We start from the raw sequence: 25,618 nt of genomic DNA on the forward strand, positions 1-25,618 counted from the left end.
TCCATCCTGAATTTAATATCACATAAACCAGGATTCCAACTCCCAGCACTGACCTCAGTTATTTGGTCTGTAAAACAGGGATAACAACGGTACCTACCTCACAGGATCTTTCAATGTTTTAAACACAAAACGTGTGTCAAGTGTCTGGCACCTAGCTGAAGCTCAGTCATCCCTCCTGGGCCTGCTTATTTGTGAGCCCTGCTGCCTGCATTCGGCCCCTGTTGCCTACTGCTCACCCTTTCTAGGTCTGGTATTCAAGCTCCCCAAGCGAGAGACTCTCATTGGTCCAAATTTAGTCACCACTGTGCTTGTTGGGCAAAGTTTTCATCCCACGTTCCCTCCTAGGCAACTTGCTAGCCTACAGAGTGACTGCTCTTGGATCAGATGCCCTCTCCTGGCTCAGTCAGCTATTGGCAGGGGGAAGCAGGGTCACGTGGGTACCAAACATAGCCACCTATTCATAAGAAACTGCTCCTTCCTTCGGCTAGGGTCTGCGGATGGAAACTCTTTAGAAGGGGCCTGTGGGTGTGGCAGGAATTCTGAGGCTTAGCCCATCCAGTACACCTAGGCTTCTCATTTATCCAGCCTGCCAAAGGAATGAAGCATTCAAGTTCACTGAAGTCTCTATTTAATTCCAACTTTTCATCTCCATTAGGCCAGGAATACCAGTTTTCAAAAAACTAGACACGGTAAAGGAAAAAAAAAATAACCCTAAGAATGAGACTGTCTGTGTCTTAGAACACGTTCTTCAGTTTTCAAAGCTTTTTCACATCTATTCCCTCATCACAGAGTCTGTAAACTAGCAGCCACAGGCTGGATTCAGACTGTAGACGGATTTTATTTGACCCCTACAATGTTTTTGCCATTTTTTTTTTCAGAACTGATTTCCTTTATTTATTTTTTTTCCAGTGGGTTTTGTCATACATTGATATGAATCAGCCATAGATTTACACGTATTTGTTTTTGCCATTTTTAAAAGCACTCCTAACATTTGAAAGTCAGGAGATTTCACCTATATAATGTGGGAGAAACAGAAAGACTCAGATCCTGGTTCTGAGATGGGAACAGTCAGGTGGAGCTGGGTAAGCTGCTCCTTGTAGATGGACCACTGGCTCACTATTTTGCCTCAGTACCCACCAGCCACTGACTTTTTCACAGTGACTTGCTTGGCCCCTGTGGGCCTTTGAAGCCTCATTTTAACCCCATCGAGTTTGTACAGAAGATGGTTAAGAGCACAGATTCTTAGGCTGAACTGTCTGGGTTAGAATCCCAGTTTTGTCCCTCACTGACTTTGGGACTCTGCTCAGGTGATTTAACCTCTCTGAGCCTCAGTTTCTTCATCTGTAAAATGGGCATGATAGTGATAATAGTAATGCCCACCTCATAGGGTTATTGGCCCAACTAAATCAGTTAATGTGTACAAACTACTTAGAACCATACCTTGCACATGGCACACACTAAAGAAACATTGTTTAGTAGCTAAGTCGTGCCAACTCTTTGCAACCCCATGGACTGTAGCCTGCCAGGCTCCTCTGTCCATGGGATTTCCCAGGCAAGAACACTGGAGTGAGCTGCCATTTCCTTCTCAAGGAGATCTTCCTGACCCAGGGATTGAACCCAGGTCTCCTGCACTGACAGGTGGATTCTTTACTGCTGAGCCACCAGAGAAGCCCAAAGAAACATTAGCTTCTTTCATTGTCCACAATTTCTTACCTGGTTTTTTGACATCCAAAGGATTCTGAAAACTGAAATTTTGTGGCAAGCGCATATGGTAGCCAAACTGGGCCTGAATTGTTTTGTGTGCTATTCGCTCAGTCAGTCATGTTCGAATTTTTGCAACCCCATAGACTGTAGTCCACCAGGCTCCTCTGTCCATGGAATTCTCCAGGCAAGAATACTGGAGTGGGTTGCCATTCCCTTCTCCAGGGGATCTTCCCAACCCAGGTATTGAACCTCAGTCTCCTGCATCTCAGGCAGATTCTTTACTGTCTGAGCCACCAGGGAAGCCTAGGCTATTCATTTATCCCATTGAGAAATATTAGTGTGATTGATGACAGAATACTTGCCCCAGATTCCACAAGTGGTGTTATATATGTTATATGTACCAACATATTGCTTTACTAAAATCTAAAAAAAAACTCGTGAAATCCAGAACATATGTAGTCTCAATGGTTTCAGATAAAGGATTGTAGACCTGTATTATTATTAATTTGTATACCCACTTGACATATGGGAAAACTGAACTCCTGGGCACTAAGCAACTGATCGAAAGTCCTACAGCTTGGAACTGGACATACATTGACCCCTGGGCATGAAGCCCCTAGTGCTGCGGTATGTACTGGCTCACTGTAGGCGTGTTGATACAGGCTACCAGTCAGGGTCCCCTAAGGAACTGAAGCCTGCTGTCAAATACTGAGAGTGACAAGCCCTCCCCCTAGTAGCATTCTTGTGACCCTTGGCGTTAATCTTCAGTACTGATACCACTGGGGTTTCCCCGGTGGTGCTAGTGATAAAGCACCCACCTGCCATTGGAAGAGACACAAGAGACATGGGTTTGATTCCTGGGTTGGGAAGATCACATCGATGAGGTCATGGCAACCCACTCCAGTATTCTTGCCTGGAAAATTCCACGGATGGAGGAGCCTGGTGGGCTACAGTCCAGAGAGTTGCAGATTCAGACACCATTGGGTTAGGATTAAAATGGGGATTACTGTCTTCATTTTACCCTGAGATCCAGCAAAGAGAAGTGACTTGTCCCAGATCACTCAGCAAAAGACAGGCAGATCTAGAGCCAGAAACCAAATGCTCTGCTTTTTTCTTCTTAAACCCCAAGGCTGATCCAAGGGAGATGTGTGCTATACTTTTCACATACTGACCCACACTCTCTGCAGACAATCCTAAAATTTCAACACACTTGATGAAAGAAAAATGTCCCAAGATCTTGCAAATATCAAAATGAGACCATGTGTCTGAGTGGACCTCAGCCTTCCCAGTACCATAGGCAGCATTGTATACACACCATCAGAGATTTCTCAAATCCCAAGAAAATCACAGAGACCCTACTGTTTGCCTTTCTCTGTTGATTTTTAGGAGCTGACATTTATTTTGCCAAAGGTCAAAAGAAATGAAAAATCTACTGGAAGGGGAATTTCATCAGTTATGGAGCAGCATCTTAAAGAAACCTTTGAACAGTATCAGTTCCCATGTTGGAAATGCAGAAAATAGAACACTGCTATTTCATACTGTCGGTGCATCAGAGACTTGGGAATGAGAACAGCGTCCCCAGGAACTCCTGCCAGCTCCCGACTCTGCACAGGGGAGCTTTCTGACACCACCAGCCACTTAACCAAGTTGGAAGAGAGAAGGCAGGCCATGCCCCAGGTGACCTCGTGTCTCTCCTAAGCTCATGGCTCGAGTTCCTCCTACCAACAAATTCGCACTTTGATCACACACCCACAGCGACCCAGATCTTTGAATTCAGCAATTCTTTCTCAGGTTTCAGCGAGGCATTGGCAGCCTGAGCTATTTTGGGACACTTTCTCTGCTGTGGATGCCACTTTCGGAATACGCCAGAAACACGCTCAGCACTAGGAGCTCTCCATCCTGGACCTGTTTTCGGGTTTGCTTGCTCTCTCTCTTTCTCCGGGCTGATCGTTTGGAGGACAGTCATTCTTGCCAGCCTAATCCCAGGAGCCTGACTACCTTGCTGGGCCACAGGCTCCAAGAGGCAGTGTGGCTGCCAGCACCCTCACGAGAAGGGGCATGGAGGCGCCAGGCAGCCAGGAAAGACGGATGTCCTGGGGAGGTAGAGGGGGTGGTCTGAGTTTGGATATGGACTGAAAAACCAAGGGGAGAGGGCGACAAGATTTTCCAAATATCTTATTTTTACAATCATCACTTCCTAAGCTGATGCAACTGACTCAGCAGACGTTCAGGAACCTGCCTTCTCCATTTTCCTATCCGAAAATCCTCTGCACCTGTAAGTAACGGGGCTCATTGTCACTCATACTGTCTTTTTTTGGGGTGGGGAGGGAAGGGCCTGGGGAAGGTCATCAATATCTGAGTCAGGTGTGGGCAGGCCCATGACTTTGGAAGAATTCCTGACACCCTCCCCCACCCCCTGAAGTGCCTCTGAGTTCGGAAAATGAAAATGCCTTTTCGTTCTTTCCCAAACCCCCAGCATACCAGAAATGCCACACAGCCTTCGGGGGTCTTCTGTTGAGCAGTGCTGTGCACATCCAATGGCTTGAGTTGGACTTAATGCGAGAAGCACACCCTGAGCATTTGAATTTCTTAAATGTGACCTCAGCTGCTGTTATGGGTACAGTCACTGCTAGCTTCTCCATCTTTTACAAAGCAAATTGCTGAAACAGGGAAAGATGTAAGCAGGAGAGTTGAAATAGAATTTAGCAACTCCTCCGTGTTGAAAAGGGCAGTGAGGCTCAGGTTGATGGTCAGCCCAGTTAGAAACACAGCCACCACACTTCATGCTCCCTGCTCTGCAGCAAGATGGCCCTTTTCAACATCTTCCCAGTTTGATGGAAAGAGAGACCAAAATAGACATGGGCTCCCCAGGAAAGGAGGAGCTTTTATTTACTGCTTTCCTGAGACACTGGACATAGTCTCTGGCCAATTTGTCAGTCCCTGAAGCAGCTCAAACGAGGGCTCCAAAGAGTCCTGGATGACAGAGCCCAGCCCTGTTACCTGCCCCGACACCAAGACCAAATCATTCTTAGGGCACAGGACATGTTTGGAGGCGAGTGTGAGGGATGCTTTTGATAGGAAATTATCTGGATAAACTTACCAGGATCCATACTAAAAACAGTGTCCCTCTAGGCTTTCATAATGACTTGATGGGTCATGAATAGGAACATAACAAGGTCAGAAGGTCTTGCCCTTTTTCCCCCATATAGCAGCACAGAAGGAACACTGTCTTTGGCAGAGAAAAAGCAAAACTGACTACTTTCAATTTCTCAGACTGGCAAAATCAGCAGCTTCTTATTTGTATTCTGCTAAGAGTCTGAGGAAGATTAGAGGAGAAGAGGGCTCATGTCAGAGCCAGATAAATGAAAAGAGGAAAATCACCCTGTCTCGGGTGGAGATTGGATTCGTTCTCAGGTTATAGAAAGAAACTAGTCTCGGGAGGAATTTGGCTTTGCTTTGACTACTACTGCCTGTTTGTGTGGTCTTTGGTAACTCGTGGAGCTTCGCAGTCCTTCCAACAGAGCTCTGAGAAAATGATGCTTGCATCATAGAAGTTCATTATCTGGAAGACTTTTTAGTCAAAACTTTGAGTGGTGAGTGAGAGGAGGGAGTTCATTCGATGTGATGGATTCTAAAAAAAATAAGCCAACTTCTGGCTTGGTGGTAGCCTGAATTTGATGTCTACTTCATGGCATTCCAGGAGTATTAAGAACATTCCCTTGCCCTTCCAAATCTCTCCCTGTCCCCTTCCAAGGGCTTGAAAATTCTTAAGTCCATAATTCCTTTGACATGGGGCTTTAACACCAGTTAAAATGCCGGTCAATCTGTTAAGCCTCACCTGGATGCATCCCATCCTGAGGGCAACTCTGATAGCAGGGAGAAGAGAGAGCAGGAACAAGAGATTACTGTAGGTACAGAGATAAACCTCAGAGCAGGAGTCTGGAAGCAGGACCTAGGTCAAGGCCAAAAGGACCAAGAAAGTCCATTGGCAAAAAGGGAAAGTTCTCGTGAAAGTGAATTACAAGACAACTTACTAAGGCAAGATGCAGAATTTGGGTAACAGGACAAAGATGCATTTAATGAACCTGGGGACAGGGAAGAGGAAGGAGCTCATCTGCTAGAGTGGGATAGGAGATAGAAGGGTTCCCTGCACGGGCACCCCCGGGCTCAGTTGCCTGAGCCACTGAACTAGGGACTCCAAAATGTGAAGAGGCCTCGGTACAAAGAATCAAACAGATCAAATACTCTGGGACCCCTCAGCACTGGCATTTCTCCAGCCCAAGAGGGTGGATCAAAGGAGCGGATGGCATAGGGACTTAGCCTTGTTGCCTCTGCCTCACCTGTTCCTTCGATTGGGAACTCATACCCAAGGGAATTCATGATAAATACAGTCACTCACCTTATTCACCAGAAGCTGTCAGATGCAAAGAAGGTTGCTCATGTAGAACCACAGGCCCAGGGGAAGGCATCCCCATATCCCTACACCCTTCCTAGGGCCTAATAAACAGGGTTTGGGAGTAAGACTACCTGGGCTGAAATCCTGGCTCTGCCACTCCCTAGCTGCTTGGCCTTGGGTAAGTCATTTAACCTCTCTCAACCTCATCTGTAAAATGGGCACAATATTAGTATGATCTATCAGAGTGTTGTGAAATGAGGTGATGCGTGTAAGGTCCAGCATAGTGCCAGGTACAAAGTAAATATTTCACAAAAATCAGCCACGATTAAGATTTCCAGCTCTCTATTGTATGAACCATCATCTGAGAATGGGTTAGAGCAGCAGGTAGTCCCGTCCAGGACACATCTACCACCATTAGGGTTACCATTTCCTTAAAGTAGCCCTCTTCTCCTTTGCGTCCCAGTCCCACCACATGAGAGCATTCCCAAGCCTTTCCTCTCACTGATTTTATATCCACCCCATCCCCCAGCTAGATAACTAGACAGATTCAGCATTAGGGATCCACGCAATCATTTTCTTGGCTTTCCTCGACCACAGACTGAGCTTTGCTACTCCTTTCCTAGTGGTGAGATGGAGTTATTTCTGGGAAGGTGGGGTCCAGAAGGGTGAAGCTCCCTAGAGAGTACAGAGTCTCAGTCGTGTCCAACTCTTAGCAACCCCATGGACTGTAGCCCACCAGGCTCTTCTGTCTATGGGGATTCTCCAGGGAAGAATATTGGAGTGGGTTGCCATTCCCTTCTCCAGGGGATCTTGCTGACTCAGGGATCAAACCCAGGTTTCTTGCATTGCAGGAAGATTCTTTACCATTCAAGCCACTCCAAGCACTCAACAAAAGGAAAGGAGTCCCACCTAAAATTTTGAATCTCTGGTTCCTGTAAAGCTGACTGCAACTGCAGCATCGATACCTAGCCATGGCCATTCCCACTGTGAGTCTCTGATCCTGTGGCTGCTGACCCACCATCGTGCACCCCCAACACCCTGTCTCCCATCCTCCCTCCCTCTTCAGGACATCCCCTTATCTGGGCCCCAGGGTGCTTCAGCTTCAAGAGGCTTTCCTTCACTTCCTCTCTTCCCCCTCCCCACCCTCTCCAGAGGATTCACTCTCTTTCAAGGGGTGTGGTGGCAAAAAAGCCCTGCTTTCTGTGCAGACATGCCCTCAGCGTGCTCTCTGCGTTCGAGCCCTCCCTGATTCTGCTTGGCAAGGGGGCTGTGGATGAAGCCCCCCTAGGCACACTTTGGGTACCTGTAGAATTAGAAGACAGGCTTCCATCGTCTTAGAGACTTAAGTGAGACTGGTTGTGGAACTACTTCAGTCCAGGAGTTGGCTCAAATGCATATTCCATCTATAATCTCCAAAGAGATACAGAGTGTCTGGGCTTGGGGTTCATCCCTGGAATCTGCATGTTTAAAAAGCGTTCCTTGAGCCACACCTTAAGAAACATGGCGCTCCATCTTGTGGAATGAGGGCAGGGGATGGGGAGGCAGATCACTGGACTCTGATTCCTATAACCAGCCCCAGCCTCCATCCTGACTCTCTTACCCAGGAGAGCATGTGTAAATGTCTTCTGAATCCTGACTTCTCATTCAGGCAGCAGCTCCTAGGTTTTTTTCCACAAAGACCCGGAGCAGTTTTAAATATCTGAACTGCAGATCAAAATCAGTGATGCTACCAATCTGAAGTGCTAAATGTACTCTTATCTAGAGGTGTTCTGAGCTACTAGAGGCTCTAGAAGGCCTGGTGCTTCCCAGGTGGCACTAGTAGTAAAGAATCTGCCTGCAATGCAGGAGATGCAGATTCGATCCCTGGGTGGGGAAGATCCCCTGGAGGAGGGCATGAAAACCCACTCCAGTATTCTTTCCTGGAGAATCCCATGGACAGAGGAGCCTGGCGGGCTCCATAGGGTCCATAGGGTCGCAAAGAGTTGGACACAACTGAAGCAACTTAGCATGCATGCATGCAGAAGGCCTTGGGTGGTTACTAGCATGCTGAAGCCACACTGGTAGAATCTGACTCACAACCCAAGCCTCCTATAAGCTGTATGACCTTGAACAACTTAATCTTTCTGTGATTTGTTTCTTTACCTGTAAAATAGAGATAGTAATAACACCCCCTCACAGTGTTGTGCATGTGGAATTAGGAATTATTTCATCTAATGTGTTTAGAACCATGCTGGGCCTACATTAAGTTCTCAGGAAACATGATATGCTATGATTGTTACTATTAATATTATATACTGTTATTATTAATTATATAAAATATATATAATATATATAAGCATATTATATATATATATATATATATATATATATATATATATATATATGCTTCCCTGGTGGTTCAGACGGTAAAGAATCCACCTGCAATACAAGAGATGTGGGTTTGATCCCTGGCTTGGGAAGATCCCCTGGAGGAAATGGCACCCCATTCCTGCCTGGAGAATTCCATGGACAGAAGAGGCTGGTGGGCTACAGTCCATGGGGTCACAAAGAGTCGGACACGACTGAGCTACTAACACACACACACACATAAACAGGGTCTATAATATTCATGAGGAATAAGTGAGTTCATGTGAGTAAAGTGTTCAGAACCACTACTGATACGGTCCCAGGAATTTAACAATAAATCAAATAGCTGTCAAGATGGCAGTTTGGAGTCTCTTACATTCAGAGTATAACTGAAACTTTTGTGGCTAACCTGGGGCTTTAGATGTATGGTATTATGGGATTTGGTTAGGGGACCCGCTAGGTCTAATTGAAGCTTTAAGGCTCCTAGGAGACCCATGGCAGTTTGCACAGAGTAGATCTTTAGAAATGCCCTCGTGAATGCGCTTCCAGTTCCGCAGCACTAAAGACTCGGTTGTTTGCACTGAATGCTCCAGCTGTCATCATGTAGCCCTTGTACTTGTCCTTTCTGTCCCAAATCCCTGGTGGTTCATTTATTGGATTTCATCAGAAGACACGCCCCCACCAAAGAACCCAAAAGCTGAAGTGATTGTCCTTTCCATGGCTCGCCCCTGTGTGACATGAGTTCTGCACACAGAGCACCTCCCTTCACTGGTGGGAGCATAGCCATGGAAAAGGGACACTGGTCCCGAGGAGAAGGGACAGGGTTTCTGGAAGGGGCTATGTCTTCTTGCCCTGGGCCAGTGTCCCCGCCGTCACACCCCTTTCATGCTGGGGCTCCCCTGGCTCTGTCCCCAGCCCTTGTCCTGTAGGAGTAAACGGGACAAGAGATACTCCATCCAGTCCCACAGGGTCAACTAATGCCGCTTGGACCCTGGTGGGCTCTCAGCCCTCAGTTCTCACCCCACTCCCTGCTGGATGTGTCCACTAAGTCCCACTGGCATCCCACACCCTACGAGTCCCACTGAACTTGTCACCTGTCCCCACTCATGCCCCTGCCAACCCTGTCTCTGTTAACAGCAACACCAGGGGCCCGAGCTGGAAGCTCACGGTCATTGTCACCTTTTCTCTCACCTCAACACTCCACAACGCTAGCCCTGTGGTTTCTGTGACATGTCCCTGGAATGGTCTCCTGCTCCCACTGCACACTCCTGAGCCAGAGCTCCTGCCACTTCATGCCTTGAGATGGCCTCCCAATCGGTCCAAACTGCTTTGAGCCCCTTTGCTCACAGAACAAGGTGCAAAACTCAGCCTGGCCAACAAAGCCTAGTATAAGCTGCTCCCAACCACCTTTCCGCCCCCTCTGCTGCTGCCAATCGCGCACCACCCCCACCCCAACCACCCCTACCACCAAGCCTCCACGCCGCCCCAACCATCCTCCCACCCTCTGGAACAAGCTCTTTCATGCAAATACTGCTCCCTCTGCCCAAATGTCCTTCCCCTCCCTCCACTGCTCCTCCTGGCCAAACCCTCCATCCCTCAAAATTCAGCTCAAATGTCCTTCATCTGAAAAGCCCACCTAACTTCTGGATACCAGATCACTTACCATCAGTGCCCGGGTGATGCTGCTCCATTCGACCACAGCACAGCTGGACCATGAGTATTTATGTGCGCCCCATTAGTCCTGCGAGATGGAGAGTTCCCCAAAGGCTACCAATACAAAGATATTGGGTTCTCATTTGCATTCCCAGTACCCGCTCCCCAGGGTTGAATACAGTAAACTCCTGGCTTCCTTATTTTTAGGTCCAGCAGGAAAAGAATAGTTGCTACCTCCCAGAGCTAGAAGGATTAACTGAGATAATGTAGATAATGATAAAGGAGATGGCAATGATAAGAAGGAAGAATAGTTAGCATCCTCTAGGTGCTTCCTATTAGTACCTACCAGACACTGTCTTAAACTCTCTATGTGGATGAGAGTCAGGTTAGGTATGCATGTGTTTATGTATAAAGATATAGATGTCATTTAGATGACATATGCATAATATGTATCAGGCACACTGTGCCTGACACCTAGCAGGAACCCTAGTTTTGCCTTTCTTCCCCCATCTTCCCTATCCTTCACCCTTAGCCCTTGCTACCCATCATTCCACAGGGCTGGGTCAGGAGGGAGGTGAGTGCAGGGGTCTCTGAGTCATGGTCCCTGGTAGCAGACTGGTTAGCAGAAAAGAGAGAAGCCCTTGCGATTCCCTTTGGACTTGGTGTCTAAGCTCAGTCTCTCCATTCAGGTTGTCATCTCTCTAAGGGCAGGGGCTATGCTGGACCCCTGTTTCAGGCCACCAAAAGCACTGGCTCCGTGGTGGGCACGCGGCAGGCTCTAAATAAGCTCTTAGTCTGGACTCAGCCTCAGAGGTCCTAGATTTCATCAGTTGCTGAGGCAGGTCTTAGAGTCATGATTTCCAGATTCTAGGGAGCACAGAGAGCAGCAGCCGGCGCCACCCGGTATCAGCCCTCTTGGCAGCGCCCTGCCGGGAACCAGCCACCTGCATCCCAGACACAGCTTTGCCCCCAGCTGGCCAGGTGACCCTGCGCCAATCTCCCTGCTTGCCTGGGTCTCGGGGTCCTCACCTGTAAAATGCTGCCCCTCTGGCTGTCTGAGGAGGCACAGCCTGACAGCTGTGAAAGCTCTTTGCCAGAAGTTAAGGTGTTGTTAATTTCAAGTGCTGGGCTTCAGTCAGTAGGAAACATTCAGGAAGCGGGGGTGGAGGGAGAGAGCAGGGGCTCGTGTATCCAGGACATATGGGGGCCTATATTTGTTGTCCTCCTGCTTAGCAGCGTTAGTGATTCAAGCTGGTGCTGCCTGTAGAACACTCTGTCCTTTGGGACCTTCGGGGACAGGAGAGGTTGCAGAGCTGCGAGGCTGAAGCCAGCGCACAAGACGGTGAAAAATAGTGATAGCAATGAGGAGCCACGCACGCAGGTTCATCCGCATGCATTCACACTCCCGACGCCCCCAGCGCTGCCGCGCAACAGCAGCTGGAGCTAATTACAGACAGACAGACAGCTCCTTCTCCATCCGGCTCTTTTTTTCCCAACTGTCATCCCTCCCCGCACCGCCCCCACCAACCCGCCCCTGGGGATTGCCTGAGCTCTCAGTAGGGGTGCTGCTGGCGCCACAGTTAAGTGCTTAGAAAGAACGCGGAAGGGGGACAGGGCGGTAGGAAGCAGCCGTGTGGCTCCTCCTCTTGTGCGGATGGGTAGACCGGAGGAGGTGCGGGGGTGGGGGAGCAGCTTTGTGTTAACAGACCTGCTCTCCTAGCAGGAGAGAGCCCAGCAACTCCGCCCCTCCCTTCTCCTTCATCTGAATCCACCCAGGGATCCCCTCTTAACCCTTCTCCCTCTTGAATCCCCAACTTCCTCGTCAAACTTGGTATCTGACACAAAGCTCAGTAAACGTTGAGTGAATGGATGGATGGATGAATACACGAAGGCTCTTCAAACCTATGACTCGCACGTCCTGTCCCCACCTCACAGACCGTAATACCTCCGCAAGCCCTTTTCTCTGCTTTTCTTTCTATGTACTCCCTTTGGGCAATTTCCGCTCTCACCTGCATGCTCCTAACTTCCATATCTCTTTCCAGCCAAGACCCTGCCAGCTGCCTGAATGTTGCTCGTGCTCCTCAGATCCAACGGGCTCCATATTACATTCTTTGGCAATGACGTCCCCAAGGGTTTTCTAGCAGTGAGTCCTGGTCTGTCCAGGAAGTAGGAGAGGGAGAGGCTTGCTGTGTGTCCACTAGCAGGATAGAGGCAATGAATATATCAGCACAGTCATGGGGCAAACTCCTATTCCCAGAGCCTCTCTTCACCCTCTTAAATCATCACCCCCCCCACACACACCCATAAGCAAAGTCAAGCTGGGAACCTGGGTGGCTAACTGCCTCAATCTGAGCTTCTAACATGGGGATCAGGCAAGTTGTTTCAGCAAGGGGAAGTCCTGGGAAGGAACCAGTATGTACCAGTACGTACTAAGGAGTCATTTCTTCTCCAACACTTTCTGTCCAGACCTCACTCTCATTGCCTTGCAACCTGGTACCACCCACCCCACGCCTACCATTCCACACACACACACACACACACACACACACACACACGCCTACCATTACACACACACACACACACACACACACACACACACACACACACACACACACACACACACACACACACACACACACACACACACACACACACACACACACCCTCCCCTCACTCCATTCCTCTTCATTCTGGAATCCTGTCCCTAGGCTCACTGCAAACCCCCAGGTAAATATTGAACCAAGATTGGTAGAGACTGGGGATTTCATTCCTTCAGACCAGTGCTGGAGGGAAGACCCAGAATGTTTACTGAGAGTCCACACTCAAATTCTTTCCTAGCCTTGGCAAGGACAAGAGAAAATAAAGCCCCTCTTTCCTTCAGGCCCTCCTAGATTTGGATAGCGGCCAAAGGGATGGGTTACAAATACAGTGGCCTTTGGTTCCTGACAGCCGCAGGGCCTATGATGGCAGAATCCAAGTTTCTTCCTTCTTTCTCAAAGGCTCCTAAGTGGCATGCACTGAGACAAATGTAAGGTGTGACTGTACCGGACTGTGTTATGATCACATCTAGGCATTTTCAAATTTTAAAGTAAAGTGAAATCTTCATCGCCAGTTTGTCTGACATGTAACATGTGATATACTTTATTTAAAGGATTCATGTGTTTACTCTTAAATGAATTTTAAATTCATTTGTTCATTCAGCAAATATCTTTGAAACATTTCAATGAGTTGTAAACCATGGTTCCTGCCTTCAAACTGCTCCTATTCTAGCTGGGGCAGGGAAGCCTACATACAAGGGTTAACTGACGATACAAGATTATGCCATGTTTCCCTCCATGCCTGGTGTGGCCTGGATGACTCCTGAGGTCCCTCCAACAGTATGGAAATTTTCTACTCTTACTGATACTATCATGACTATTCCTCCCTCCTTCAGTATAAGATGGTGGTTAAATGTATCTCCAGTGGCGGGGGGAGATGTATCTCTGGGTTCATATCTGAGTTCCATCATTCACTAGCTGTGTGACCTTGGCCAAGTTACTCAGCCTGTCTGAGCCTCCTCTGTAAAATGAAGACAACAATAGTACCTACCTCACAGAGTTATAGTGAGAATCAAATGAATTAATACACATGGTGCACTAAGAATGATACCTGGCACATAATAAGTACTCAATAAATGTTAGTAATTATTTTCCTAATGCACCTACTGTCCTTTGTTAGCACCAGAGGTTATAGTTCTTATTGGGCTTCCGAAAAAACTCATTGAGGTCTTATTCATTCATCCATTCAATCAACAAATCCACATTGAGCATCTACAAGGTAAGCTTGGATCATATAGACAAATAAGGCACAGCTCTTGTGTTTGGGAATAAATAGTTCACTCAAAGTATTGCTGGGTTAACAATGCCCTGAAGCACCTTGAAGAAGCAAACACAGATTCTTACCGGAGGAACACACCTTCCATCTGATTCCGGATTCCCATCAATAGAGTCTGGCTGAACATGAACTCATAATCCAAAATTACTACAAAGCATACCATGAAGCCAGTAAAAACAGAAACAGAATCAGATCCTCAAGATTCAGATATTGCAATTATGTGATATAAAATATGTATTTTTAAAAATTTTAGGTGCATTAAAAAACAAAAGAGGATTTTGAAAACATTAGCAGAGGACAAGATACTAGCAGAAAATAATTAAAGTATTATCTTTTGTAGAGGGCAAAGCTAGGGCTTTGAAGGAAGTGACTCTTTCAATATTACACAGCTAATCACGAGGGACTCAAGTCAGGTTCTCAGTGTCTACTGTTTTTTGGCACACTTGGTTACTGGAGCTGGGCCATATTTTCCCTGAGCCAGTCAACTGACTGAGATGAGTACGAAGCACTGTGTTAGATCTATAGAAACTGCCAAGATGAACACAAGAGTATCTATGCCCTCAAGTAGCTTAAAAGTCAGTACAGAGACATGACTACATACAGAAAAATAATCACGGCTCTCAGGTTGTGTGGTAGAAACTACTGTGGTCTGAAATGGTAGGAGGTCCCCAAAGGACAGGGAAGAGGCAAATCTGTGGGGAAGAGGAGCTTTGGAGTGGTGACAGCAGTAGAGAAGATGGGAACAGCCTGACCAACATTACGGAGAAAATGAGCCCACACAGTAGTTGAGGGAACAGTGAGTTCATCTGGCTAGCACACCGGCCACATGCAGGGGCAGGCCTGTCCAAGCACAGGATCCTGGCACTCACAGGGCCCCGCCATGCTTGGTCGAATGTGCTGCTGTTGCTGTCTTGAACATCTGAATAAATTTTTTACAATGGGACTCTACATTTTCATTTTGCCCCAGATCCCACCCGCAAATGCTATAGCCAGTCCTATATATAGGGCAATGAGGAGAGGTATGGCAGGAAAGACAGGGGCGCTGGTGGGAAGGACCTTGAATGCCACTCCGATATCTGCTCTGCAGACAATGAGGAATCACTGTAAGTGTTTGAGTCCAAGAGCGATGTGGTGACTGTGGTTTTAGAAAGCCACGTGGGGAATTGGGTGGGTGGTGGTGGGGGAGGCAGGTAACAGATGGACTGGAGAAAGCAGAGATGAGGATTAGTCAGGGGACTACTGCAATAAAGCAACCATGGTCCAGACAGGAATAGTGACAGCAGACATGGAGAAGGAAACGGTCTTCACTTTACTCAGTTATCCATTCTCCAGATGTTTACTGAGCACATGAGATGTGCTAGGCATGGTGCTAGGGGCTGCGATTTGGGGATGCACACGGCCCCACCCCTGACCTCAAGCTGCTCCCAGCAAGGAGACAGATAAGTAAACAGACCATGACTACCCCATGTGCTAAGGGCCAGGATCAGATTAAGGTGAGAGTGTTGTGGGAACCCAGAGAAAGAGTCCTTAACCCAGACAGGGAATTCAGAGATTTCTACCAAGGTGCGATATCTGAGCTGTATGTTGAAGGTGGAGTAGAAATTCACCCCATGGACAAGGCACAGGCAAGCAACCCAGGAAGAGGGCATAGAATATGTAAAATCATGCCACATCTACTATGTGCCAGGCACTGTCCTCAGAGTCCCTATTCTCAGGCTGCTAGGGGAAGCAGACAACTAAGCAGAGAATAAAGAGATGATGGGGAAAGTACTGTGATGTGGATGCTGCGGGAGTTCAGGGGAGAGGCATCTCACCCAGACGGGGAGGCGGGGGATCAGGGAAGGCTCTTCTGTAGAGGTGTCTTCTGATCTCTGTGTTGTAGACAAGGCATCAGGAGGGAGAGGGAGGGGCGGGAAGGGGGGAGATATGTGCAGATACTCAGAGGTAAGAGATTGTGGCCTCAGAGAACTGTAAATGATTCCCTATGATTCTAGAAGGAGGATAGGAGGAGCGCGGGGAGACAGGACTGAAGAGTTGGGACTTCATCTTGAAGAACAGTAGTCATCAGCTTTGACTGCAAACTGAAATCACCTGGGGAACTCTTAAAAAACACGGATGAATAGCTCCCACTCCCAGGGACTCAGATTTAATAAGCCCAAGGGGGAGGCGTTGGAATGTTTAAAAGCGCCCCAGGTTTATACTAATGTGCAAGCAGAATTGTGAACCAGGACTTTAGGGCGGGAGGTCTAAATCTGAGCACTCATCAGCATCACCAGGAGGGCTTGTCGGACCCAAATGGGGGTGGTGTACCTCGAGTTTCTCATTCAGTAGGTCTCTAAGAAGTACCTACTCTAACAGGTTTTCAGAAATGCTGTGGCTGCTGGCCCCATGACCACACTTTGAGAGCTTCTGGTCTCAGGTATTGTAAATTGAGTTACACTTCAGTGGAGGAAAGAAAAGAAAGTGTTAGTCACCCAATCATGTCCAACTCTTTGTGACCCCATGGACTGTAGCCCACCAGGCTCCGCTGTCCCTGGAATTCTCCAGGCAAGAATACTGGAGTGGGTTGCCATTCCCTTCTCCAGATGATCTTCCCTACCCAGGGATTGAACCCTGGTCTCCCACATTGCAGGCAGATTCTTTACCACCTGAATGGAGGAGGGGGTGGGAAATGGTCTAACTTGCCTCTTGGAAAGATAGCTCAGGCCACTTTGAGGAGAATTGTCACTGAGGGGAAAATGAGAGGTGAGGAAACAGGAAGCTACTGAAGGAATCAAGGCAAGAGAAGACTGTGAGGAAGTCATGAACTAAAGCACTGGCAGGAGAAATGGAGAAAATGGGTCAGATTTGAGGAATGCTTAGGAAGTAAGCTTGGCAGGGCTTATTGACTGGCTGAACATAGAGGTGAAAAATAAAGATGTGGGAAAAACAACTCTAGGCTTTTTGCCTTGGGCAACTGGTGAGTCTGATTGCACTGGGCATGTTGGTTACTGCAATCAAAAGTTAGAGGTATTACCAGACTTGGGATGGGCGGTTGGGGAGCGGGGCATTTCTGTCCTCAAATCTCATAGTAATCGTTTCAGAGAATTTAACAGGCATTTCTCACTGTCCACTTAACCCGTGCTTTCAACATCATGAGTCATTACCTCGACCCTAATCAACTTGGGATTCTCTTCAAAATGCCTGGAAAAGAAAAGAAAGATAGTGATCACCCTGACATGACTGACTAGCTGCCCAAGCCCCAGGTACAGGGTGTGCGCCTCTGCTATAACCCCAGGTGTGTTTCATCTGTTATTTTAATATTTATAGGGTTGCTGCCTAGAGGGGTTTTGAAATGTTCACAGTGGCCACATTTCACATACAGGTAAAGAATTCATAACCCGCTCTTATATAACCAGGAAAGCAAATGTAGCTTAAAGGGCAGCCTGCAAAAACATTCATTCTGCATGGATTTGAAATGTGTAAAAATAAGCAATTTTCCAGTGCATCATCGGTCGTGACTACTTATAACTCCCTTCCGTGGGCAAGTAGAGTGCCAGCAATCAGCAGGGCCAGGAGATGATGGATGGGATAATTGTCCATTAGAGTACAGATAATTTTTGTACCATGGGAGAGTTCGACAGCATATAGACATGATAGATGGAAGAAGAGTTAGTTAATGTGATCGGAGTTGTAGCTCCATTTCTGATAGTAACCATTCTCTGGCTGAATCGATGATTAATCAAAGACACTTTCTCATTTGAAACTCTTCGCTACCCGGTGCACAACCCCTGCTTTGGGTTAAATTTAATAGCATCATTAAAAACTGCTGTTCAAGAAAGTTGAATTACTTTTCCCCAGAAGAAATCATGCCACATTAGAGAGCTCTTTTGTGAGCTCCTGCACAGGGGCCATGGAGTGGGTGTGCCTGTGTTTAAATGTTTAACATTGGAATCCTCAATGCCCAGCCTAGGGGCTGACACAGGGCACTCAATAAATGTTTGTTAAAGTAAAGTGAAATGAATTAATACATTTGTCCATTCATTCATCTGTTTATTCCTTTAACAGACATTTATTAAATACAGGAATTAAGAGCTCTAGCTCCCAAACCAGATGCTCCAGGCTTCAAATTCTAGCTCCCACTTGCTATGAACTTGAGCAAGTTACTTAGCCTCTATGAGCCTGACACCTCCTATAGAAAAGGACAGAAACCATAACACTTGTTTTCATAGGGCTACTCAAGGGTTAAATGAGTTAGCGTCTGGAAGTGTTCAGCAAGGGCCTGGCCCATAGTAAATGTTCACTAAAGGGCAACTGTTATACCATTATCCTTGTTGTTATATATACTATGGCAGGACCTTTCTCAAGTAACTAGGTCCATAGAAGAGGCCCAGAATCTCTTAAGAAATGACAGGGCTCTTGGCCAAAGCTGCCTTTCATTAAAGTTGTTATTTATGGTTTCCAGCCCAGAGCCCAACTGCCCTAGGCTTGACAGTCCTGGCCTGGTGCCCTCCTGTGGTGGCTCTGGCTACCCCTAGGTGGGGTGTGCTCTCTAGAGAAACCTGAGAAATTACACAGCAGGAAGGTGAAAGAGGAAGGTAAGGGCTGGCAGGGATCCAATTAAACATCAATGTGCAACCGCCGTCGCGCCCCCAACATTGTTAACTCCCTTGGGTGTCTTTCTGTGCTTTTGTATAGCTCTTCCTGGCAACATTTCTACCTACTAATTGCTATTTCGAATGTTTATCCTCTTGGCTCCACTGAACAAGACTCTCCTTGATTTTAATTTTCATTTAAAGGCAACAGAGTAGAGCACACTTGCCTTGGAGTTCAGTCAGGAGGTAAGGGAGGCGATGCAAGTAAGTGGCCTGGGATGATTCTAGAGATAGACACAATCAGCCACTGAAGAGCTATGTGACCTAAAGCATATTGCCTACAGTCTCTGAGCCTGAGCTCCAGAGAAGGGAACGTGAGAATAATGGTCTTCAAGACTACATGGAGACCACTTAGGATGGTGCCTGGTGCACAGTCAAGTACCTAATCTATGACTATTACTTTGGGGCCCTGGCTGGGGAAACAGAAGCCCAGAGAGGTTAAGGGCACAGGTAGCTAGTTAGTTTCAGAGTCTTCCTGTTCCTTATTCTTACTATTAAACTAGTCCAGTCGCTTTCAAGCCCTTTACAGTTCCCATTTACACATAGTCTAGCATATGAATTACAGATCATGTTTGCTTTCTACCACAGGTAAATTTAATGCATTTAAATGAATGCTTCCCATATCTGTCTACCTAGAAGGTCTTACAAGCAACTCAAGGGCAGGAGCTATATATCATTCATCTGACATGCTCACTAACCACTGGGTGAATGTTGATAGTTGAGCCAGCAGTCAGTAACCTACCTGAGGAGTGTATGTCTTCCATCTTCTGGGTGTTATTCCAAGCAGTGCAAAAAGATGGAATGGCGGGGACTTCCTTGGCGGTCCAGTGGTTAAGAATCCACCTTCCAATGCAGGGGATGCAGGTTCAATCCTTGGCTGGGTAACTAAGAACCCACATGCAGCAGGGCAGCTAAGCCCGCACACTGCAACTACTGAGCCTATGTGCCACAACTAGAGAGCCTGAGCACTGCAACGCAGATCCTGTATGCCACAACAAAGACCTGATGCCAAATAAATATATTATAAAAAAAATAAGTGGGATGGGTGTACTGGACTCATATGAGCCTAGGCTTGAACTCTACAACTGGCAGCTAGGTATAAAGCACATGCCTGTGCTGGGAAAATGATAATAGCACCAGTAACCATAGCAGCGGTGGCAGTAGTAATAGCAGTAGTAATTGTAACGATTAGCGAAATGTAGAGGAGGGCATTTTCGTCAAGGATTCGTTTTGTTCTCAAAGGCTGTGAGAGGCCTGAAATATGCTATGTGGAGGCAGTATAGTGCCGTTGCATCAGATAAGCCTGGGTTTGAATCCTGCCTCCCCACATATAGATTGTGTGATCTTGCATTATGTTCCCTGAGCCTGTCTCTTTGTTTGTCAAAATAAGATAATGACAGTACTTCCCTTACTGCTTTGTGGTGAGGATGAAATAAGATATGGGATATAAAGCATATCATAGTACAGTACCTCACACATAACGACTCAAAAAATCTGTTGGAATTAGTGAATATGAATTTTCAATAAAATGGCATGAAAGAAACTCCAGACACCTTTTAGCATCTACAAGAGATCTGGAGGAGGAAGAGAGAATTCCCAGTAAGAGCTGGTTAAACACTTAACCACCTGTCTCTTCGGATGTAATACCTCATGTTGGAAACAATGGGAATTTAACGTTATCAGAATAAACCATTCCCAGTGAATGCAGAGAAAGAAGCCGGTTTCACAGCACAACCTTGCAGTTGCAGGAACTGAGAGGGTCTCTGAGAATGGGATAAAGTGTTGAAAAGTACAAATTTGACACCTACACACAGAACAGTTGGTCATGTCAGCCCCTCCCAAATGCACAGAAGCACATACACCAATAACCATTGAAGCCAAAGCAGAAGAAAAAAGTCTAAGCAGTTGAAACCCAATCATGGCAGAGAACTCACTGGATAGACCTTTTACTCTTGGCTCTGAGGTGACCTGCCACACTGGAAAACTTCTTGGGCTGAGTGACTGACTCTGGCAGAGGAGTCTGCTGTCATGATGTCACCATCATGTCCTCTTTATGAGTTGAGGAGAGACCGGACATGTTGGGGGAGGGGCGGCTGGCAGAGATCAGCTCCCAGCCTAGGATGCAAAAACTACCTATTCTCCACTTTCTGTGGTGCCCACACCCCCCACCCTGTTCTTGTTTGGGCTTGCACCAAGAATGGCATTCGGGATTCCTGCATTCTCTCTTTCTCTTTTTTTAGTGTTTGGATTGGCTGTTGGCCAAGGCAACTGAGGAGCATTTCCAAAAAGCAGGTGAGCCTGGGGAAGATCTCATTATCTTCTCCAATATTTTAACTCCCTGACAATGAAAGTAATCAGGGACCCCTTTGTAAAGAGCATAAGCAGTCCCAGCGCTTCCAAATTAAAATTCCTACAAGACGCCCAACAAGGCGATCATTTTCAAGGGAAAAGTACCCAGGTGTGGTAGCTGGTTTAAGAAATTTGAGAAGTAACACACAGGTTTCTGATGGTGAAAACCACTCTGTGCTAGCAACCGTTTGGGTGGTATTGCAGTCATGGGTGTGAAACATCTGGTTGTAACCAGAATGTGGGTGACTGGCTCACAACTGGAGGAGGCAACTAAATATGATTTGGCCTCCTGGCCTTGTGTCTGGCCCCAACATGCAAATTCCTGTCTGGAAGCTGATTCTTCCCTGCCAGAATTCAACAGGTTAATGACAGCAGCTGGCAGAGGTCTGCCCGTGGTTACACTGAGTGCCGCATGGGGACAGGTTAAGGACTACAGAAAAAAAGCCGCCAGAAAAGGGGGTTTTGATTGTCTGAGGAGTGGAGGACCTGGCTTGCCAGTCAGGGGAGGGAACAGGCCATGGTCCAGGGCCAATATCAGAGGTACAGCAAACAGAACCGGAAGAAGCCAGGACAGGGAAAAGGAGACGGCAAGGACTATTGCTTGAGCACTTACTCTCTCCCCATCAGGCACCGTGCCAGCTCTGGGTAACTTCTCTCATTTGATCGCAGCAAGAGCCCCATTTTACAGAAAGGGAAACTGCAGTGTAAGATCAAAAGCAGGAACCAGGAAAACAGTACAAATACCAAAGCGCCCAGAGGCACTTGGAATCAGCTGCCAAGAAAAATTTAGGAACCTGAGTTCTTTATAATCATGGCAAAGGGGATTAGGAGATTTGCATGTAAGCCACTGTATCTCTTCAGCTGACTACCTTATTGGGCTGCCTGTACCTCTCACACCTCAAGGTGGCTGGGAAGGGCGGGCTCGGCAAGGACAGGGACCAGAAGAGGGATGGACAGGGGTCGATAACAGATTCCTTCGAAGAGTACGTTAATGGCCACACACCATAAAACTTCAGCTAGAACACTAGTGGGGAAAAAAGATCAGTGAGTTGCAACAGCAGAATTGGCACATGAAATTTGGGCTCTGTGTATACTTCAATAATCAGTGCTAGTCATTTCCTTGTTTGCAACTGATATGCTCTGCCATCATTAATACCTGTTGATAAGTGCAAATAGGCTTGAATGACACTCACAGAGACCCGCATTTAAGCACACTGACAACTGCAAGCAAAGCACAGGTCCTACTGAAAGGAACACACAATAGAATTCACCACAAAACTCTGATTCATAAATTGTCTAAATAGTCCTCCCCCACAGACAACGTTAGCCATCATTTGTTCTCTGGCCAAAACTGTCCTTGGGTCCAATCAGCAGTCAGTGAACAAATGACATTGTATTACAGCATCCCGCCACTAGAGTGTACACCTCCACACGCAGGAAAAGCAGGCATCTCTCACCTTCAGCCCTCTGTCCCTACAAGCCAAAAAGTCCAAGTGCCTGAAAAGAGTTAGATCCTGCTTAGTCTTTGGAAGGGCGAGAAAACCCCTGGAAGGTGACAGACATCAGGGCGATCCACTGACACTTGTTGGGCTGTGACACGAAGTCAGAGGGGTTGGATGAGAACCTCACACAATTACAACAGAGTTGCATTCCCAGCTGTGTGAAATGACCAGCATATCATGATTGCCTTTTCACGCAAATGTCAATGACATAATCCTAACAGACTCGCAGCTCTCTCAGTGGTGTAATAAAACAATGACCCAATTATTTTGGAGGGCTGAAGCAGCAGATGTGATGACTAGGTAGGCTGTGAAGGGCACTGTGTGTGATGGACCGGGCACAGTAGGGCAGCAAACTGCGCTCTGAGGGTTTGAAATTTGCCTCCCAAGCCAAAACTTCTACCATTCATCTGATCAGGGAAAAAAAGAAAGCCATTCAGTATGAAAGTTCCCACTTGTTCTCATAACGGAGGCCAGTTGGGAAAATGTGGCGCAGCGCTGATTGAAGCAAATTCTGTTTAAAAAACCAGCGGGTTTGTGGGTATTTGTTTATTTATAACTCTCCCCTCCTCCTCCCCCTCACTCTGCCTCCTTCTGCAAAGGATTTGAGATCAGATTGGAAAACTGAAAGTTTGTTTTAGTCCTAAACAGGTCCAGCTACTTTTTAGATGGACGACAAAATGAAACTCTTACAATCAAGCGCCTTGCTCTAGAAACGCTGTGCTGAGGTTGCTCAGTCAGCACCAGTTCCCCCTGTATCCCACAGGGAGAGGGACCTCTCACATCAGAACACACCTTGTCGCCAGTGCTACATTTTAATGCAAGCCAGGGAAATAAACATGAGCCCATAAGCCTGTGCCTGAGAAAATAAAAGAACAGGGATTCACTCCCTCCCTTACTCATTTACTCAACAAATATTGATTGGTACCTGTTTTGGAACAGGTTCTATTCTAGACATAGGGGAAGCAAAAATGAAGAAGACAGAGTCCTTGAACTTGAGAAGCTCCCAGTCTAGTGGGAATGATAGCCGATCAGAGCTGTGGCAGGGTAGCTTGGGGGCTGCACCGGGGCATGCATGATTCAGTTCCCAGCCTCAGATCACCTTGGGTTCAACTTTTGGTTCTGTCTTTCGCTAGATACATGACCTTGGGCACTTTGCTTAATATCTCAGGGCCTCAACTCCCTCATCTGTAAAATGGGGCAGCTAATAATAGAATTGACATCATTGGGTTATTATGAGGATTAAATGAGATAATCTCTGTAGAACACTTAGAAAAGCTCCTGGTGTACAGGAAGCCCCCAGTAAAAAGTTAGTTTCCTATGCTTTCTATTCCTTTTGTTTAACTTTCGTAAGACTGTGTCTAGTGATGAGACTCCAAGGACTGGTTTCTAAAACAAAACTGCTTTCAACAAACTCCTCCCTTTAGCCTGTTTTTTTTTTTTTTCCATTTGGAATGACACAGTTCTGTCATGATTTTTTTCCTCAGCAACCATATGTCTGGCAAAAACCTCAGGGAGAAAATATTTCCCAGATGGTTTTGTTTATGTCAGCCTACTATGTGCCAAGCACCCACCTAGATGAGAAGAACACATTGCCAAGTGATAAAGACAAGGTCCCTGTCCTCCTGGAGTTTACATTCCAACAGGAAAGACAGATTCTAAATAGATACATAGAAACAGAATTACACAGAGAGGTAAGTGGGATTAAGGAGCTATAGCCAATAAGAGGAATATTAGGAGGGAATTAACTGGAGGTGGTTGGAGAAGGCACATCTCAAGAGGTGACTCTTGAGCCAAGACTGAAAGGTTAAGAAGAAGCCTCCCATGTCAAAAGCAAGAGCAAGGCAGTCCAGGCAGAAGGAATAGCATGCACAAAGGCCCTGGGGCAGGAAAAGACCTTGGGAATGTTCCAGAAATCAGAAGAACAGCATGGCTGAGACATGCAGCCCCAGTAGGGAGGTAAAGCAGGCAGAATTAGTCAATGCATTCTGAATGAGGGCATGGAAAGCCCAGAGAGATTAATGGACTTACCCACAATGCCTTGCACACAGTAGGCGCTCCATATGTTGTAGAATTGTCAGTCTGCAGGGCGGGGCTGAGGCCCACTGCCTTCCAAAATCGGACTGAGATTTCCCACCACAACTAGGAATCAGCTACCCAGAAAGACTGAAACATATAGTCTTTTTCGTTGGTGAGTCATAGGCAACACGCATTAGAGTGCAGGGTCGAGTGGCCCCAGCTGCCGCCTGAGTGTAAGGGGCGGGGGTGGGCTCAGGCCGTGGCTGAAGCTTTTTAGCATGTTTATGATGAGCTGAAAGCACTCACTGCTTAATTTAAAATACCGCTCACACATACACACACAATTCAGCAGCTGGGGGAGCTGCCAGGAATTGAGGCTAAGTGTAGAAAATTGGAGGATCAGAAATATCGGGTACCCGGCCTTGTTTCCCAGCCCCCACGGGTTGTCTCTGACTGAGTACAGTCCCATCTTCCCTAATAAACTCCTGGAGGTCAAGACAGAGATGGGGGCAGCCGTGGTTCGAGGAAGGGAGGCCTACACAGAGCCCTCCATGCCAGCAACACTAGTAGCTCTACCTGGTCTTAAGTTTGCCAGCCTTCCTCTCCATCCAGCCTATTAAGATACCTCTCAAAGCCCAAACACTTTCCTCATGAAGCCTCCCTTTGCAGCCACCCCCCGCCTCCACCCCGTCCTCAACTCCCCCCAACCTTCATGTTCTTGGAAATTTGACAGTTGGGAAGAATCATTTGGCCCTGATCACAAATTGCCTGGGCTGACTGCTGCTTTTTCTGGTGTGCATATCTTGACTCTCCAACCACACAGGGTCCCTCGGCACACACTGGAGGAACCACATTGCTTTCTTCAGTCTTCTTCCCCGCTCTCAGCCCAGGAGTATACACAGTGAGAGTCTCCTGTGCCTTTGCTAATTGGTTACATGATAGTATCATTTGAAAAGCCTTTTGGGTGGAGGAGCTGCTCTTAACTGAAAAACAAGAACTTCAACTTGACAAAATTTGAACACCCTCAAGGGTATTCGGTTTCCTTCCCATTGCTCCTCTATACCCAGGGTACACTGCCCACAAACTGGATGAACCTGCAGCCTTCATGATCAAAATGCCCCACAGTTCATCTCTTTGTTCATAAT

General features: G+C 47.0%; 1 protein-coding gene and 1 long non-coding RNA gene across 8 annotated transcripts in view; one reads left to right on the forward strand and one right to left on the reverse strand.

Annotated features, from left to right (window-relative positions):
* The window catches only part of RTL9 (retrotransposon Gag like 9), a 48,747-nt gene that overhangs the window by 13,161 nt on the left and 9,968 nt on the right, over window positions 1–25,618 (reverse strand). Inside the window, exons 1-2 of one of the 7 annotated variants that reach the window (XM_043460051.1) lie at window positions 24,486–24,536; window positions 10,110–10,213 (exon numbers count right to left, since the gene is read on the reverse strand). The exons of 5 other annotated variants lie outside the window; for them this stretch is intronic. The gene's annotated coding sequence lies outside the window, so the exon portion shown is untranslated. Of the gene's footprint in view, window positions 1–10,109; window positions 10,214–12,108; window positions 12,185–24,485; window positions 24,537–25,618 lie in introns of those variants that run through there. One more of the 7 variants, XM_043460052.1, reaches the window with a different exon arrangement.
* Window positions 3,777–25,618, forward strand: part of LOC122435954 — a 37,691-nt gene continuing 15,849 nt past the window's right edge. The window contains exons 1-2 of the long non-coding RNA XR_006267750.1: window positions 3,777–3,979; window positions 20,847–20,898. This is a non-coding gene — a long non-coding RNA (uncharacterized LOC122435954). The remainder of the gene's footprint in view (window positions 3,980–20,846; window positions 20,899–25,618) is intronic.

Source organism: Cervus canadensis, chromosome X (assembly GCF_019320065.1).
Source record: "Cervus canadensis isolate Bull #8, Minnesota chromosome X, ASM1932006v1, whole genome shotgun sequence".
In the NCBI taxonomy this organism is placed as follows: Eukaryota; Metazoa; Chordata; class Mammalia; order Artiodactyla; family Cervidae; genus Cervus; species Cervus canadensis.